The sequence below is a fragment of the Lissotriton helveticus genome, chromosome 9 (genome assembly GCF_964261635.1).
Source record: "Lissotriton helveticus chromosome 9, aLisHel1.1, whole genome shotgun sequence".
Taxonomy (NCBI): domain Eukaryota; kingdom Metazoa; phylum Chordata; class Amphibia; order Caudata; family Salamandridae; genus Lissotriton; species Lissotriton helveticus.
Window position 1 is genome coordinate 640,558,693 of NC_136070.1, and position 16,631 is coordinate 640,575,323.

The 16,631-nt window shown below is 40.7% G+C and overlaps 1 long non-coding RNA gene across 1 annotated transcript in view; it reads right to left on the reverse strand.

Annotated features, from left to right (window-relative positions):
• Nucleotides 1–14,433, reverse strand: part of LOC144781734 (uncharacterized) — a 144,103-nt gene extending 129,670 nt beyond the window's left edge. Inside the window, exons 1-2 of the long non-coding RNA XR_013601057.1 lie at nt 14,371–14,433; nt 14,212–14,273 (exon numbers count right to left, since the gene is read on the reverse strand). This is a non-coding gene — a long non-coding RNA (uncharacterized LOC144781734). The remainder of the gene's footprint in view (nt 1–14,211; nt 14,274–14,370) is intronic.
• Between the last annotated feature and the right edge of the window lie 2,198 nt (nt 14,434–16,631).

Genomic DNA, 16,631 nt, shown 5'->3' on the forward strand with positions numbered 1-16,631 from the left:
ATGGTGGTGGCCCTATTATCTGTTATTCCGGTTATTGTATCGAATTGCATTTTCGGCTCTATGGGTGCCTCTTCACTAGGTTGACTGAATTATAACTCTGGTAAATGGGGTTCGTGGAGAGCACTCCGTTATTTTAAATGTTATATTTGTTAATCATCAATTGGTGCCGCGATCATGAAGGGTCGTCAGTCCTTAGATCAGTAATTGGTTATGATGGGTGTCAGAACCCACCTAATCGCGCACTGTTCACGTGGTGCTCCGCACCTTATTTGTTTAGTATGTTTGTCACCTCTTTAAATAACTTCGTTCAGCGTTGTTAACACATATGTTTTTAATCATAATTTGCAACCATATTTTATCATTGTGTTATTCATGATACTTATAACAATATTCATTTGTATACTTTGTTTCACAAAATAACTTGTTAACTTTGATACATTTCAACATTATACATTTGATCGTTTAATCTTGTGAAGCCCAATGCATTTCGGCAACTATTATTGCCTTCATCAGGGGCAATTCTGCAGAGAAATGAAAAATAAAAACATAATGTAAGTGCTTTGTTATGTGTTGTACATGTTTATTTTTGTACTTCTAGATGCCTGAGAGCCTACCTGTGCGTGTCTGCTGTATGACGGTATACCTTTACGAGTATAAGTTCAACTGATGAGTGCTCTGCATAAATAAAAAACGAAAGATCCACTATGACTAATTGTCTGGTTCTAGATGGAATTAATTATAAAATCCTGATCCAATTACGTACCTCGCAATCTGTGTAAGTTATCTGAAACAACAAACGAGCATATGCTTTATTGTGCATGACGTTCTGCCACAAAGATACTAAACTGATTCAAAAATGTGTAATCAAGACATACCTTAGCTTCACTAATGTTCTTGCTCTAAAAAACGAAACATTATTTGCCGCGTGGTTAGTGTCAAGTATTTAAATTATGACGGTAACCATTAGAAGCTAAGACTACTGGCGTACCTGATGTTAGTTAACTCTCTCCTTCGACCGAAAAAAACGCTGCCCTGTGCTTGTTTCCGTGTTACCTCCGTGGCATACGCGAGTGTTACATAAACTCCGCTTCCTCGTGGTGATTGCGAAGTTATAAAAATAGAAAACGGACATGCCAAAAAGTCGAATCATTCCAAGTAAAACTTCCTAAGCGCCATCTTAGTGTGGCAAAAATCGATGTTTCATGGATAATTCTAATTGTAAAACCTACTGAAGAGGTTGATATTTTACTTGGTTCTTCCTCACATAAAAGTGAATCTCATCAGATGTTTATAAGCCTTAGTTTTGCACTCGCTATTTTAAACTTAAATACGTAGTGTTGACCGTATCCATAGTAACGTGCCACATGTCACGTGATTAATACTGCGTTTAACCTGAACTAAGATTCTACGTTGTCTGATTAGCATACTATGTAGGAGTGTAATTATTGCGTGTATATGTATCTACAGTGTCTTAAATACGTCGTGTTGACCGTATCCCTAGTAACGTGACACGTATCACGTAATTAATACAGCGTTATCCTGGACTAAGATATCTGATTGGCATACTATGTAGGAATGTGATTACGTGTATATATATGGATATATACATGTGTTTATGTGGCAATAATATTCATACCTCCTCAGCGGAGTTTATGTAACACTCGCGTATGCCACGGAGGTAACACGGAAACAAGCACAGGGCAGCGGTTTTTTCGGTCGAAGGAGAGAGTTAACTAACATCAGGTATGCCAGTAGTCTTAGCTTCTAATGGTTACCGTCATAATTTAAATACTTGACACTAACCACGCGGCAAATAATGTTTCGTTTTTTAGAGCAAGAACATTAGTGAAGCTAAGGTATGTCTTGATTACACATTTTTGAATCAGTTTAGTATCTTTGTGGCAGAACGTCATGCACAATAAAGCATATGCTCGTTTGTTGTTTCAGATAACTGTTACACAGATTGCGAGGTACGTAATTGGATCAGGATTTTATAATTCGTTCCATCTAGAACCAGACAATTAGTCATAGTGGATCTTTCGTTTTTTATTTATGCAGAGCACTCATCAGTTGAACGGATACTCGTAAAGGTATACCGTCATACAGCAGACGCGCACAGGTAGGCACTCAGACATCTAGAAGTACAAAAAAAACCCATGTACAACACATAACAAAGCACTTACATTATGTTTTTATTTTTCATTTCTCCGCAGAATTGCCCCTGATGAAGGCAATAATAGTTGCCGAAATGCATTGGGCTTCACAAGATTAAACGATCAAATGTATAATGTTGAAATGTATCAAAGTTAACAAGTTATTTTGTGAAACAAAGTATACAAATGAATATTGTTATAAGTATCATGAATAACACAATGATAAAATATGGTTGCAAATTATGATTAAAAACATGTGTTAACAACGCTGAACGAAGTTATTTAAAGAGGTGACAAACATACTAAACAAATAAGGTGCGGAGCACCACGTGAACAGTGCGCGATTAGGTGGGTTCTGACACCCATCATAACCAAGTACTGATCTAAGGACTGACTACCCTTCATGATCGCGGCACCAATTGATGATTAACAAATATAACATTTAAAATAACGGAGTGCTCTCCACGAACCCCATGTACCAGAGTTATAATTCAGTCAACCTAGTGAAGAGGCACCCATAGAGCCGAAAATGCAATTCGATACAATAACCGGAATAACAGATAATAGGGCCACCACCATGGCCTACACCAATGACCAGGCGGATCAAATTTATTCATTGATAAAAGAAGTGAGAAACATGGATGTCCATGGGGGATCAGTAACTCAACAACTAAAACAGCTTGAATACTTAACTCGACGACAAGTTAACCAAAGGATGCATGCCTCCACGCTTATACAATATCATAAAGCAAAGCGTATTCCAAGAGGTCTTCTCTTATCTATAAAACCTATGTTATTTCGCTTCAACCTTAATTCAAAATTCATGGACAAGTGGTTCAGCATATTGAACAAATGTTCATTAGATCTCATTTTGCTGATAATAGAGGAACTAGCTAAAACTATACGGGAATTAGAGGAAGAAATCTACACACTGAAGTCAGAATTGGAATCAAGGCTAGAAGCCGACACCTGGAAGATCAGTTTGGATGGCATCAACTTGAAACTTGATAAATATGAGAAGGAATTGCAGGAAGGAAAGTTACGTAAATACAAACGAGACACCATAGACTACAAACTTAACGAGGTGTACACGTGGGCGGACATTTACGCCCGACGACAATACATTCCCAGGAAAACAACAACTAATGTACATTCATCTGAAGAAAGTTTAGTCACAGATAAGGAAACATCTATTCAAAGAGGACCAGTAAGAACAACACAAGATGGCATAGTAGTGACCACCGGAGAAAGCCAGCAAGCATCAGGTAGCGGTACGGCTGCTTTTTTATTACAGGGACAGGATCAAGGACAACCTCCCACGAAACAAACAGAAACATTAACTGGAAGCGAAAAACAAGGCGAGGGAGTGGCAGGAAAATCCCTACGGAGCGGACGGAATGTGGTTTAATCGTCAACATTTCATCCATAGAGCTTACACAACATCAAATTTCAGTCTTAAACAAAGGTCTTTCATTTGTACCAACTTCAGCCACCAATGACTTAGAAACTGAAGGAGCCTTCTTTAGGTTCATGCGAACATTAAAACTCAGACACTATTTTGAAAATGTGGCAGAACCTATGGAAAAAGTTACTGACAGAACAGAGAAAGAATTCAAACCCAAAAGTGTATATCAGGCTCCAACATCCCATAAAATGTTAGACACATTTGAAATAATGGTGAAAAAAGACCTAAAATCATTGGAGTATGGCAAAATACGACATAATAACCTGACTAAAAGCGAACAAAACACCATAAACAACCTGGCCAACGATAAATCGGTAACAATACAACCGGCAGATAAAGGTGGAGCCCTGGTAATAATGGATACGCATTTTTACGAACACAAGATTGACCAACATGTGGCTGACACAGACACGTATTTATTACTACAATCGGACCCCACAACTATGCTTCAAACAATGTTGAATGGAATTTTACAAACAGCCAAAGCAAATGAATGGATTAATGACCCAACGGTTGAATACTTAACGGAAAAAAACCCTAGGAGACCCAAACTGTATATGATCCCGAAGATCCACAAACATCCTACTAACCCGCCATTAAGACCTATTGTCTCGGGGTGTGGGTCAATATTTGACCCCCTCGGACGATACATTGATCACTTCTTACAGCAATTTGTTCAAAATTGGGGGTCTTATATAAAAGATACCACGGATTTTTTGAATCAATTAACATGGATACAATAGGGTTATCAGAATCATTGGATTATGTGCACCATAGACGTGGTTGCGCTATACACGTCGATTCCACATTAAGCAGGCATTGAATCAGTAGAATGGGCACTGCTCAAAATGGAGGATTTACCCAACGACAAAAAAAAATTTGTGTTACAATTAATCAAGTTCTGCCTTTACAACAGTTACTTCACTTGGAAAGATAAGTACTATGCACAACTTAATGGAACGTCGATGGGCTTCGCAGGGGCTCCTGCCTATGCCAATATATTTATGGCTCAATTTGAAGCACAAAATCTGATGAGCATGAGAGAATGGTCACATGTGAAAATGTACTGTCGTTTCATTGATGACATCTTTTTAATTTGGGATGACACTCAAGAATCACTGGAAGCATTAATCAACACATTGAATCAAGTGGATGCCAGAATCAAATTCACGTATAAAATCAGTAAACAAGAGATTGACTTCTTAGACGTCAGAGTAACTAAATCAGAAAGGGGCTTTGAGACAGAACTATACACAAAACCCACTGATCGAAACAATGCCCTTAAGTACACGAGTTTTCATCCTAGGAGTTTAATTAGGAACCTCCCGTTGTCACAATTTATACGGATTAAACGAATATGTTCCAACTCACAGGTGTGTCAAAATACATTAGTAAAACAAGCACAGAAATACAAGGACAGAGGATATCCACCAGAGACACTACAAGAACAACTGGAGAAGGTATCACAAATGGACAGAATGGCATTACTAAAACCCAAAGAAAAAATCAAACAAAACAGAATGGTATTTGTGACTAAATACACAACTCAATCACAAAAAATCAAAAGTATCATCAACAAAAGATGGGAACTACTGTCCACGGAACGAGACTTCAACGGATTATTCAAAGAACTGCCTTTACACGCATACACGAGAGGGTCAAACCTCAGAGAGAGACTGAAACATAGACCAGAATTAGCATCATCATCAACAAATAAAGGAACTATTCGATGTCTTAATTGCACAAACTGCAATAACGTCATAACAGGAAATACATGTCCACACCCGAGTACAGGCAAACTGATACAACTAAAACACACCAGCGACTGCAACACGCAAAATGTTGTATACGGAATTAAGTGCCCTTGCGGAAAAATGTACATCGGCAAAACCGAACGCAAAGTTAAAATTCGAATAACAGAACATAAAAGCCGAATCCGTAATGAGAATCTTACATCACCATTGGTGCAACATTGGAAACAAGAAAAACACAGTATTTCCCAACTTAGATTCTTAGTCATTGAGCAGGTACAAATAAAATTGGGACTAGATAATCACCAAAAATTGTTGCAGAGAGAACTGTTTTGGATCAAATATTTGAATACAATGGTACCCATAGGGCTCAATGATAAATATGATTTGGCTTGCTATCTGTAGAAAGTGCAGCATTAAGGATAAAATTAAGATTGCTTATGATTACAGTATCAGAGCAATAAATCATATATCAGTTTGAAATGCAATTGACATTATGATGCATATCAGTTATAAATGTTGAATAAAATGAACACCGAAGTGTATTATGAGGTCATGATAACAAACCTAAAAACGTTTTTTTAAATGTTTTTCATTTCACAGTGGAACGTAACTGATATTATGATGCATACTAGTTATAAATGTTAAACATATTGAACACCGGAGTGTAATATGAGGCCATGATAACAAGCCTAAAAATGTTTTCCAAATGTTTTACATCTCACACTGGAACGTAACTGATATTATGTTGCAAAAGTATTGTATATGGTTTAGAACACAGGATATTGGATTCTGAGGAGGTATGAATATTATTGCCACATAAACACATGTATATATCCATATATATACACGTAATCACATTCCTACATAGTATGCCAATCAGATATCTTAGTCCAGGATAACGCTGTATTAATTACGTGATACGTGTCACGTTAGTAGGGATACGGTCAACACGACGTATTTAAGACACTGTAGATACATATACACGCAATAATTACACTCCTACATAGTATGCTAATCAGACAACGTAGAATCTTAGTTCAGGTTAAACGCTGTATTAATCACGTGACATGTGCCACGTTACTATGGATACGGTCAACACTACGTATTTAAGTTTAAAATAGCGAGTGCAAAACTAAGGCTTATAAACATCTGATGAGATTCACTTTTATGTGAGGAAGAACCAAGTAAAATATCAACCTCTTCAGTAGGTTTTACAATTAGAATTATCCATGAAACATCGATTTTTGCCACAATAAGATGGCGCTTAGGAAATTTTACTTGGAATGATTCGACTTTTTGGCATGTCCGTTTTCTATTTTTATAACTTCGCAATCACCACGAGGAAGCGGAGTTTATGTAACACTCGCGTATGCCACGGAGGTAACACGGAAACAAGCACAGGGCAGCGGTTTTTTCGGTCGAAGGAGAGAGTTAACTAACATCAGGTACGCCAGTAGTCTTAGCTTCTAATGGTTACCGTCATAATTTAAATACTTGACACTAACCACGCGGCAAATATTGTTTCGTTTTTTAGAGCAAGAACATTAGTGAAGCTAAGGTATGTCTTGATTACACATTTTTGAATCAGTTTAGTATCTTTGTGGCAGAACGTCATGCACAATAAAGCATATGCTCGTTTGTTGTTTCAGATAACTGTTACACAGATTGCGAGGTACGTAATTGGATCAGGATTTTATAATTCGTTCCATCTAGAACCAGACAATTAGTCATAGTGGATCTTTCGTTTTTTATTTATGCAGAGCACTCATCAGTTGAACGGATACTCGTAAAGGTATACCGTCATACAGCAGACGCGCACAGGTAGGCACTCAGGCATCTAGAAGTACAAAAAACCCCCATGTACAACACATAACAAAGCACTTACATTATGTTTTTATTTTTCATTTCTCCGCAGAATTGCCCCTGATGAAGGCAATAATAGTTGCCGAAATGCATTGGGCTTCACAAGATTAAACGATCAAATGTATAATGTTGAAATGTATCAAAGTTAACAAGTTATTTTGTGAAACAAAGTATACAAATGAATATTGTTATAAGTATCATGAATAACACAATGATAAAATATGGTTGCAAATTATGATTAAAAACATATGTGTTAACAACGCTGAACGAAGTTATTTAAAGAGGTGACAAACATACTAAACAAATAAGGTGCGGAGCACCACGTGAACGGTGCGCGATTAGGTGGGTTCTGACACCCATCATAACCAATTACTGATCTAAGGACTGACGCCCTTCATGATCGCGGCACCAATTGATGATTAACAAATATAACATTTAAAATAACGGAGTGCTCTCCACGAACCCCATTTACCAGACTTGGATGGAGGTGTGCATGGATGGTAGTGGGTGTGAATTGTTTCTTCGCTGGTGGTGTGCTGATGGTGTGCATGGATGGCACTTGGCTGGCGAGTGCAAACCTCAAATTTAGGTAAAAACCTACACTTTCCTCTCATTTCTGTGGCAAAGTAGTGGGATCACGTGGCTGCACAAACTTTCCACCATCCAGCATTCCCCTCGGTCTTCTGATAAGAACGATACCTCACTTATGTGGGTGCCCCAAGCAGAGAACCTAAAAACTTCTAAAATAAAAACTGAGGGGGAACCAAATTGGGTCCAAAAGGGCAGGTTTTTTAAATAAGTTTTAGGCTAACTCTGCTTTTGCGCTCCCATGCAAGTGAGGTACCGTTTTTATCGGGAGACTGGGAAATATAGGGCATTGCCATTTACAATATCAATAACTCAAACTCGCATAAATGTGAGACCTATTGCATTGCAAATGCTTGTTTAGGTTTGTTTTGCATGCTCATTCTGTGCATTCACGCCAGTTTCTTTGTGGTACATTATTGCAAATGTATTACTTACTGGACATAAAGCTGTTGTTTCGGCGCATGGCAGGACTTGCTTTACATCAGCGGTGGGTTGTTGCCCCAATATTCCTGCATTTGCCTTTTTTGGCATCTTATTCTCAATAACAGATCTCCTTTCATTAACTAACTCGGGCACAGCTGGTGCAAGGTGAAAGGAAAAACCTTGTAATTAAACATTTCTTTTGGTTGCGCCTTGAGTAAATAATTATCTCCCAAGATGCAAGGATCTCCAAGAAAGAAGAAAGCCCACCTCAGCTGTTCTTTGATGTGCTAGGAAGTTTGTCGACTGTGGTAGAGGATCACCCGTAGAGCCCAGACCAGATAGCAGGCAGACAGCTGCACCGCAGGGGATTAGAGACCACCCCCAGAGTAGCAAGCTGCCTTGGAGGACCCTCTGCTTTTTGTTTATCCTTAACCACACCCACTCAAATTTCGGAATATACAGATAATTAATGATTCTGAGGCTTACTGTGAGGAAACGGAGTAAGCATTAAAATCATTAAACACATGATTAAAGAATGTGGTTTAACAAATACAAAATGGGAGAAACCTACTACTGATTCTGCAGAGTCCATTTTTATTTGTCCTACAACTCGCCCACATGCCTGCACAGAAAAAGACTGCCCCACCTTGCGTGCCACACACTTTAATTTGTCCAACCACTTGTCATACATGAGACTTTGTATGTGTATGTATATATCTATATTTAAGTATAGATTTATATGCACGTAGATGTACAGTATTTGTAAATATTTTGAGCAAATATACTTGTACTTTATAGGTGGCCCCACCAATTTTATCTGTGGCCCAATATATGCTCCCTCCCACCAGCCCCTAAAATTCTCCGAGACATTTAGGGGCACGCACCCTTGCACTCTTTTAGAGAGAAAGGTAATGGGGGAGTGAGAGGTGCAGAGTATGTCGGAGTATGCCAGAGCTGCAGGTTGTGGAACCAGGCTCGAGTCTCGGCGTTGGCACAACATCATGTGATTCTGGGCAAATAACTAAATCTCCCCCATACCTAAAAAATAAAGTGAATGTGTCTTTGTGTAATGTAACTTCTGCTCATGTAATGCGCTCCAATACCTTCGGGTTGAGCTCGCCCCATAGAATACTATAACAAGCATTGGCAATGCCAATAGGTTTCGCCTTTGTGACCTTTTAAGTGTTAGCCATGCAGCACATTATCCAGGGTACTGTGCCACCTGGTATTGAGAGCTGTGCAATTTAACATACCTGCTGGCATCTGTGGTCATAACATGGTCTAGATTGGGGCATGTGCTGTTTTCTTATCGGTTTAATAAGGTTGTTGCTGATGCGTCTATTTACGCTGCTGCTCCGGTTCCCGTAGCGTGGGTTTACGCTATGGTACACAGTGTGGCCCTTACAGGAACATGCTGGAGAAGCGTTCATGGTGCTATATGTTCCTGCCCTATGCAGATAGGGAATGGGTATTTACATTCATATATTAGAATGCGCCAGACACAGCAGCTCCCAGCGCTATGTGTGCTTGTGGGCCGGGGATCCTATGCATTAGTCTGTGTAAGATATAACAGTTAGACCTAACCGCCTCCCCACCACACACCCCACCCAAATGAGATCAGGACTTCAAGGGAACATACAATACCAGGGCTTTGGGGGGAGGAACATTGTCTTGCGTAGTGCTGTGCATTTCTGCCTCTTGGGCTCTCCGTGTCCTAGGGAAAGTACAGGATCGCTCGAAAATAATTAAAACACTCTGTCAAGGTTGAACAGCAATTGTTGAAACACCTGAATGCGCTTCCTAGGTGGGTATACACACATACACTACTTGCAACCAGTCAATTCAGCATCTAAACAGAGAAAGCACCAAGTATAGATTGCGGGTGCACATTGTCTGTTACCAGAATGCAGCCGAACGTTACTAAGAAACCGCAAAACCCTGCGATGAGGACGAGTACTCGTTACGACGAAAATAGTCGGCAAAGCAATTCACCGGCCACGGTGTGGGACACACGCCTTCCTCTTGACATACACTGAGAGTGCCCGCGCTTGTGTATAGAGTAGCGGATGGTGTATTATGAATGCGATAAAAGCGGATATGGAAGAACGCTACATTATTTGAAAACACAAGAATAAACAGAAGGGAAAATAACATGGGGGGGTACCGAAAATAATGACTGCAACAAAAAAAAAAAATCATAGTACATACAGAGGCATAAAAATCACCATGATTACAGAGCATAGTCGTGTGGAAGGGAGCAGTTGTACCACACTTTTACAGTGTTAAAGAGTTCTGCATGAAACCATATACGATAAAGGCAGGGCACTTACTCCAATAAAATATGCAGTGTATAGCACGACGCCTGCCCAAGGGTTTGAATTACACAGCGCGGCGTTCGTGAAGCGGGGCCATAGGCAGATGGCGGCTGAGCGCACGGCCACGAAAGTGAAAGTAATGGCCAGCGATGTGAGGAAGAGATAAGGCAGATGGCGGCTGCGCGCGTGCACGCAATCTTTATGCCAGGAAAAGCTTGTGGGGAGCACTTTGAAAACCCTCTTACTAAAAGTCGAGCAAGCAGCGCATGCGCTGCTCTAGGCTCAACCTAAAAAGGCACCAACAGCCCAATTGTAGGCGTGATATTGTTGCTTTTTCCATCATTCATAATGTCTCCTAGTCTAAGGGTCGCAGTTTGCATTGTTTACATTTTGAATGTGAATAAATATCAGCCCTTCGTGGGACAGATTTGCTCCAAAATAGATGTGGAACAGAACACTGCACACATGCCCTACCCTACCCAGCTTAGCTGCGCTTTACCGGGCTGTCACTTGAAAACAAAACCAGCCTCCTACGGGACACATTAGACTGAACTTCACAGGAGGGGGAAAAAATACGCACTGCACACAAGACCTATAAATTCGGATGTACAAATCTGTCTGCAGTTGCAAATCCTGCAAGTGCAGTCTGAGTGCAAAAAAAACAGACTGCTTTGCAACCCTCTTCTCTCGGCTTTAACAACTGGCCCGTAAATGCAGTCCTTGACTTGGAGGGATGGTGAAATAAGCCCCTCCCCTCCTTGGAGGGATGGTGAAATAAGCCCCTCCCCTCTCCTCTTGCAAAAGGGAATATTTATGCTAACCCTGCTCTTCAGATTATTTTGAACTTTTTCTATGAATGGCGCAGCAGCTTGGCCTATCAGGTTACTCTGTATTCCAGGACCGAGTCTTTTGTTCGAACTGTTTCCTGATAGGTTTAAGGTCAGTCTGTTCTGTTTAGGAGGGGAGGGGAAGACTGTGGTGCAGAGGGTGTTTTGTGGGACTGGATAGGTTTACACACCACATGCTGTTTTCAGGCTAATGGCAACAAACCGAAAGTGAAAGCTCAGTCTGGGGTCCCGCTTTCCTCGGGCCCAGAGTGTCCGTTTTCACAATAAAAAGGGCTTTCAGCAAACACCCACGCCTCCACCTAATCCTTGCACTACAATTTCTCTTAATTAGAGGACTGCTCAAGGTGAGGAATCTCAATTGAGGTGGGGGACGCTGCTTTGAAAGTGAAAGCGCGCATGGCGCACTGCACATCTTGCCTGCATGACCAGAAACTCAGTAAAGAAAATAGTGCTTACAGACAAAAATAAACACTAATTGTCGCAACCAAAGTAAAAGGACCAGTCGCCATGGGAGGTTTCAAATGAAGACAAGGCAGTACTAAGGAGGGACTAAGAAGCCAATTAAGGAATCTGAAGACATCATTTAAAATGGACAACGACACAAGCCAATGAAAAATATGGGCAGAGAGTGGGCAGGGCTTCACATCCCTAACTCAATACAGCATGGCTCACAGCGCATGCGCTGCCCAGGCTCGACCTAAAAAGCTTCACTTGCTAAGAGACAGTGCGCACCATCTCAGCCAAACCTTTGCAGTTATCCAGAATCAGATTCTGTAGCGCAGTTGATGGAATACCAGGAACACTCTTGGCTCCCCCTTGAACCTCATTCCTTGTTGTTTTACTTTGGGTGCTTCTTATGCTGAGTCGAACTAAAGTAATTACATCTGACATTTTCAATGACACCGGAAAACACAATGTTGCTTTTATCGTACAATTAGCCCTTCCCACTACTCCTGATGTTTTGGGATGGTAGTACAATGGAAATTATGCACGATTTTCAGAGCAACACATAAGAGACAAATTTTTCAAACGAGTTTCCTTATCTGATTCTATATATATTGACAAACTGAATCTTGGGATTAACTATTTCGATAATAGCTTGGCTACTGTCAAAGAGTTGCATCTTGTTGTAATTGCTTTGATCCACCTTGAAAACGAACAAATCATCAATATGTACTTAAGGGCATTACTCTTTAGGGTTCTCTAGGACAATCACCTACAGCCTTGTGAAAGGGCCCTCTGATGTACCCATGTGACTCAGCCACTCGCATCCTCTTTCCTACATTTACCTGCTGGCATTTTACACATCTTTGAATAATTCTTTAGAAATGAGGATTAAAACTGTACATTTTAAAAGTATACACCATACACGTGTGGTTCCATGCATGTATGTATCTTGCCATCTGCAGTAGAATGGAGTCTGGCAACACGTACTGTCAGGACTTGGCACTAAATCTGTGGGAAAGCGGTAAACTCGCAGATGATTGCTCCCAACACCTTGTTAGGACTTGATATTAAGTCAGCCCCACACAGAAAAGGGGAATAAGTCACAGAAAGAGAGAGACAATGTCTTCAGGTATGTGATGATGTCTCGTCGTTCAGAAGTGGTTGTGATAATTTGTGTTTGTGTCAGTTATTTTTACCATGAAGAAAGAAAAAAAAAAGATACGTGGAAGCATGCTGTACACTTTCTAAACCCGTTCCCAGTTGTGTGTAGCCCTGGCCTTACCTTCAATATTCTCTTTTACCACTTTTATCCTCAACTCTGGATTCTCCTGTCTCTATTTTTAAGTGTGTTTCTAAAAAGAAAATGAATTGTTTTCACTGCAGACCGCAACGCTTTTTTAGGTCTCGCCTACGCAGTGCGCATGCATTACATAGGAGACCTTTAGCCGTCATGCAACTCTTTTAACAAAGCACATACTCATGCTTGTGGCGGCATACGGCTTGCGGGAGTGCGCATCGGCGCACCACAAGCACGAGTATGTGCTTTGAAAAAGAGCAGACTGCTCTCTCCAGAGGTTGCCCTGTAATCCATGTACACCAGTTATTGTTACCGTGATAACCTAGGTTGTCATTTCCACTTGAGCAACCTTTACATGGTTTCTGCTACAGTTTCCAGCTGTCCTCACTTTTCTCATGTAACGCATCCAGTTGTTGGAAGGAGAGTCCGTCGCACTGCCAAAGAGGGATAAGCGGAGTATAAGGGGAGGGGGTTTACCCAAAGATAGTCACTGGGACCTGGGTCATATTTAAGTACTGAGAAAGGGGTCCCAGAGAAAATTGACTAATTATGCGTATTAAATAATAATGCTGCTACAATAAATGAGTCTACAATGTTTTAATCACAGAGTAGACACAACCAATATATAGTATCAAATAGAGATCAATTTAAGACGGTTGACTAGTGCCCAAGAACAAGGGAACGGGATAAAGTGAGGATAGTGTAGGATAGGGAAGTGACATTAAAAACAGAACGAAATCGAACAGAGTAACACATAAATTGATATGTTCTGATGATCATAAATCAAGACAGTCATTGAAAATACATGCCCCACAAAATACACTTATGTAACATTGGCAATGGGGGCTGCAAAGCAGGGAAATGTTGTCGACGTTTCGACCCTCAAATGATGCAGGATTTATTAGAACCCTTGTGGCGGGGTCTTCATCAGGACGGTGTTGGGACTAGCAACCTATTAATACCATTAAACGAGTATGAATTATTAATCTCATTTGGCAACAAAACAATAATTGAAGCATTTAAATTGAGAATAGGCACACACTGAGGGAAGAGCCTACCTAGTTAATCGGTGCTCATCGTCTCATATCATAATGGGACTCCATGTGAAGGTTTGAATCATCTACAGAGTATACACAATTAATTGGTGTATGTTTATATAATATTCATAGATTTAATTCCAAAAACAGCCAATATGCTGATAATTCAGACGGACTTACATCTGGTAGATAAACAATCGCGTGGTGGTGAGAGTCACGTGGGGCCCGGGGACGTGGGGCAGTGGAAATCAGACGTTACTCTAAGAAGATAAGGGGAACTGTCATCAGAAAAATGACCAGTGATTGACAGGGTAGCAATTAATAGAAAACGTAAATACGGCTTACCAAATAATACGGTGCATGTCATGGTCGTCCCCAAAATTTCAGAGGCGCTGGGAATCAGAAAATGCAAGGGTGCGCTGAAAGTCAATCAGGTGTCACCTTGCTCTAAAGAAATTAAGGGGAACTGGCATCAGAAAACCGACCAGTGATTTACAGGATACCGCATTGTAGAAAACATAGATACAGCTTACCAAATCATTTGGTGCGCGTCATAGTCGTCCCCAAATTTAATAGCGCTGTGGATCAGGAAGTTCAGAGGGGGCGCTGGGAAACAATCCGGTGTCACCCGCTGGAGAGAAAGGACGATGTACGAGTTAGACAGAGCTCAGAATGGAACAGAGCTCCGAGTGACTTGTTAAAGATCGAAAAAACGGCACTCTTGCTTACCGGGAATCAAATCAGGACCGGCAAAAAATTCCGAACCGGCGTGTTCACGGCAGCTAGGGAGAGTGATTGCGCGCTTCCTATTTGGTTAGTAACCTTGGAAACAAGGTCAGGTGGCCGTGACGAGTTAATGGAAATGGTAGAAAGACTGGGTCTGAGATGGATTAAGAGACCACTCGCCGCATAAATCCGGAATACATTGAGAAACCCCTCGTTACACCAGGGAAAAGGTCAATTAACAGTCAACAAGTACCATAGATCATTCTGTTATTGAAATAAAGTGGTAGTTTACAGCGTTCAAACCTGATCAATAAAATGGTGTCACACACATTAATAGCAATTTCTATAACAACAGGGGAACTCGGAACTCGACATTATTTGTTGAACCATAGTGCATAGTACACATTAGCAACGTATTACAGTCGGTGTGACCAGAGATGGATATTGGAGGTGTACCTGTCACATGACGGTAAAAACCTCAATTGGATCAGTGACAGATGATAAAACTTGGCCAGATAGTTTCGGATAAGACAGATTCCATAACTGTAGAAACATCACCTTAGTATATATTCATAAAAAGAGTAGGGCATGTAGTTGACATTTGAAGAACAACATTTGGATGGTATAATGCACATTAGCAACGTATTCCAAGCTGTGTGACCAGAGATGGATATTAGAGGTGTACCTGTCACATGACGGTAAAAACCTCAACGGCCCAATTGGATCAGTGACAGATGATAAATCTTAGCCAGATAGTTTCAGACAAGGCGATTTGCATAACTGTGGACACACCACCTTAGTATCTACTTATATAAAGAGTAGAGGCATGTGGTTGACATTTAGAGGACACCATTTAAATGGCCATAAGTAGACAGCAATTAAATGTAATGTTTAAGGCAAAGTTGTCAGCTGAGATAATGAACTATCGTGTTCATTAAGACCTATTTGGATCGAGTTAAAGAAAAACATCCATTTGAGTTCACGGGTATTCAGGATGGTTGTAATATTCCCTCCACGGGGACCCAGAGTTACATTCTCAACTATCACCCACTTGAGACTCTCTGGTGAGTGAGAGGCTGATCTGAAGTGGTCAACAAGAGGAGCGCCCTGTACCTCACAACGGATCTTGCTCATATGTTGGAGGATCCGCAATTTTGCCCTCTGTTGTGTTTGGCCGATGTAAATTAAATTGCATGGGCACACTATGGCATAAATGATGTTTGAGGTATTGCAGTTACTAAATGTTTTCAACAGGATCTTGCGCTGATTGTGCTCAAATTCTTTTGTCTGCAACGTCGTATCACAAGCTTTGCAGTTACCACACCTGAAATGGCCAATTACTGGTGGAAGATTCCATAATGATGTTATGGTGGGTTCATCAGAGGTTGGAAGAAGGGAACGTACCACAAAGTCTTTGACACTCTTCGCTTTCTTAAAGGCATGTAGTGGAATTCCAGAGTGATTAAGGTCGTCAGAGATGAGTTTCCAATGCTCGTTCACAATACGTTTGATCTTGTTGCTCTTAGTTGAGAATGTGGTGACACAGACTAGTCGATCTTGTGCCTGGCTGACACGGTTTTTTTGAGTCAGTAGTTCGTCACGCGGGTAGAACCAGGCTCTTTTGTGGGCTTTTTAGACTAATCTTCTGGGGTACCCTCGTTGTTTCAAGCGATTGGACAGATCATCCGACTGTTCCAGATAATGCTCTTTATGGG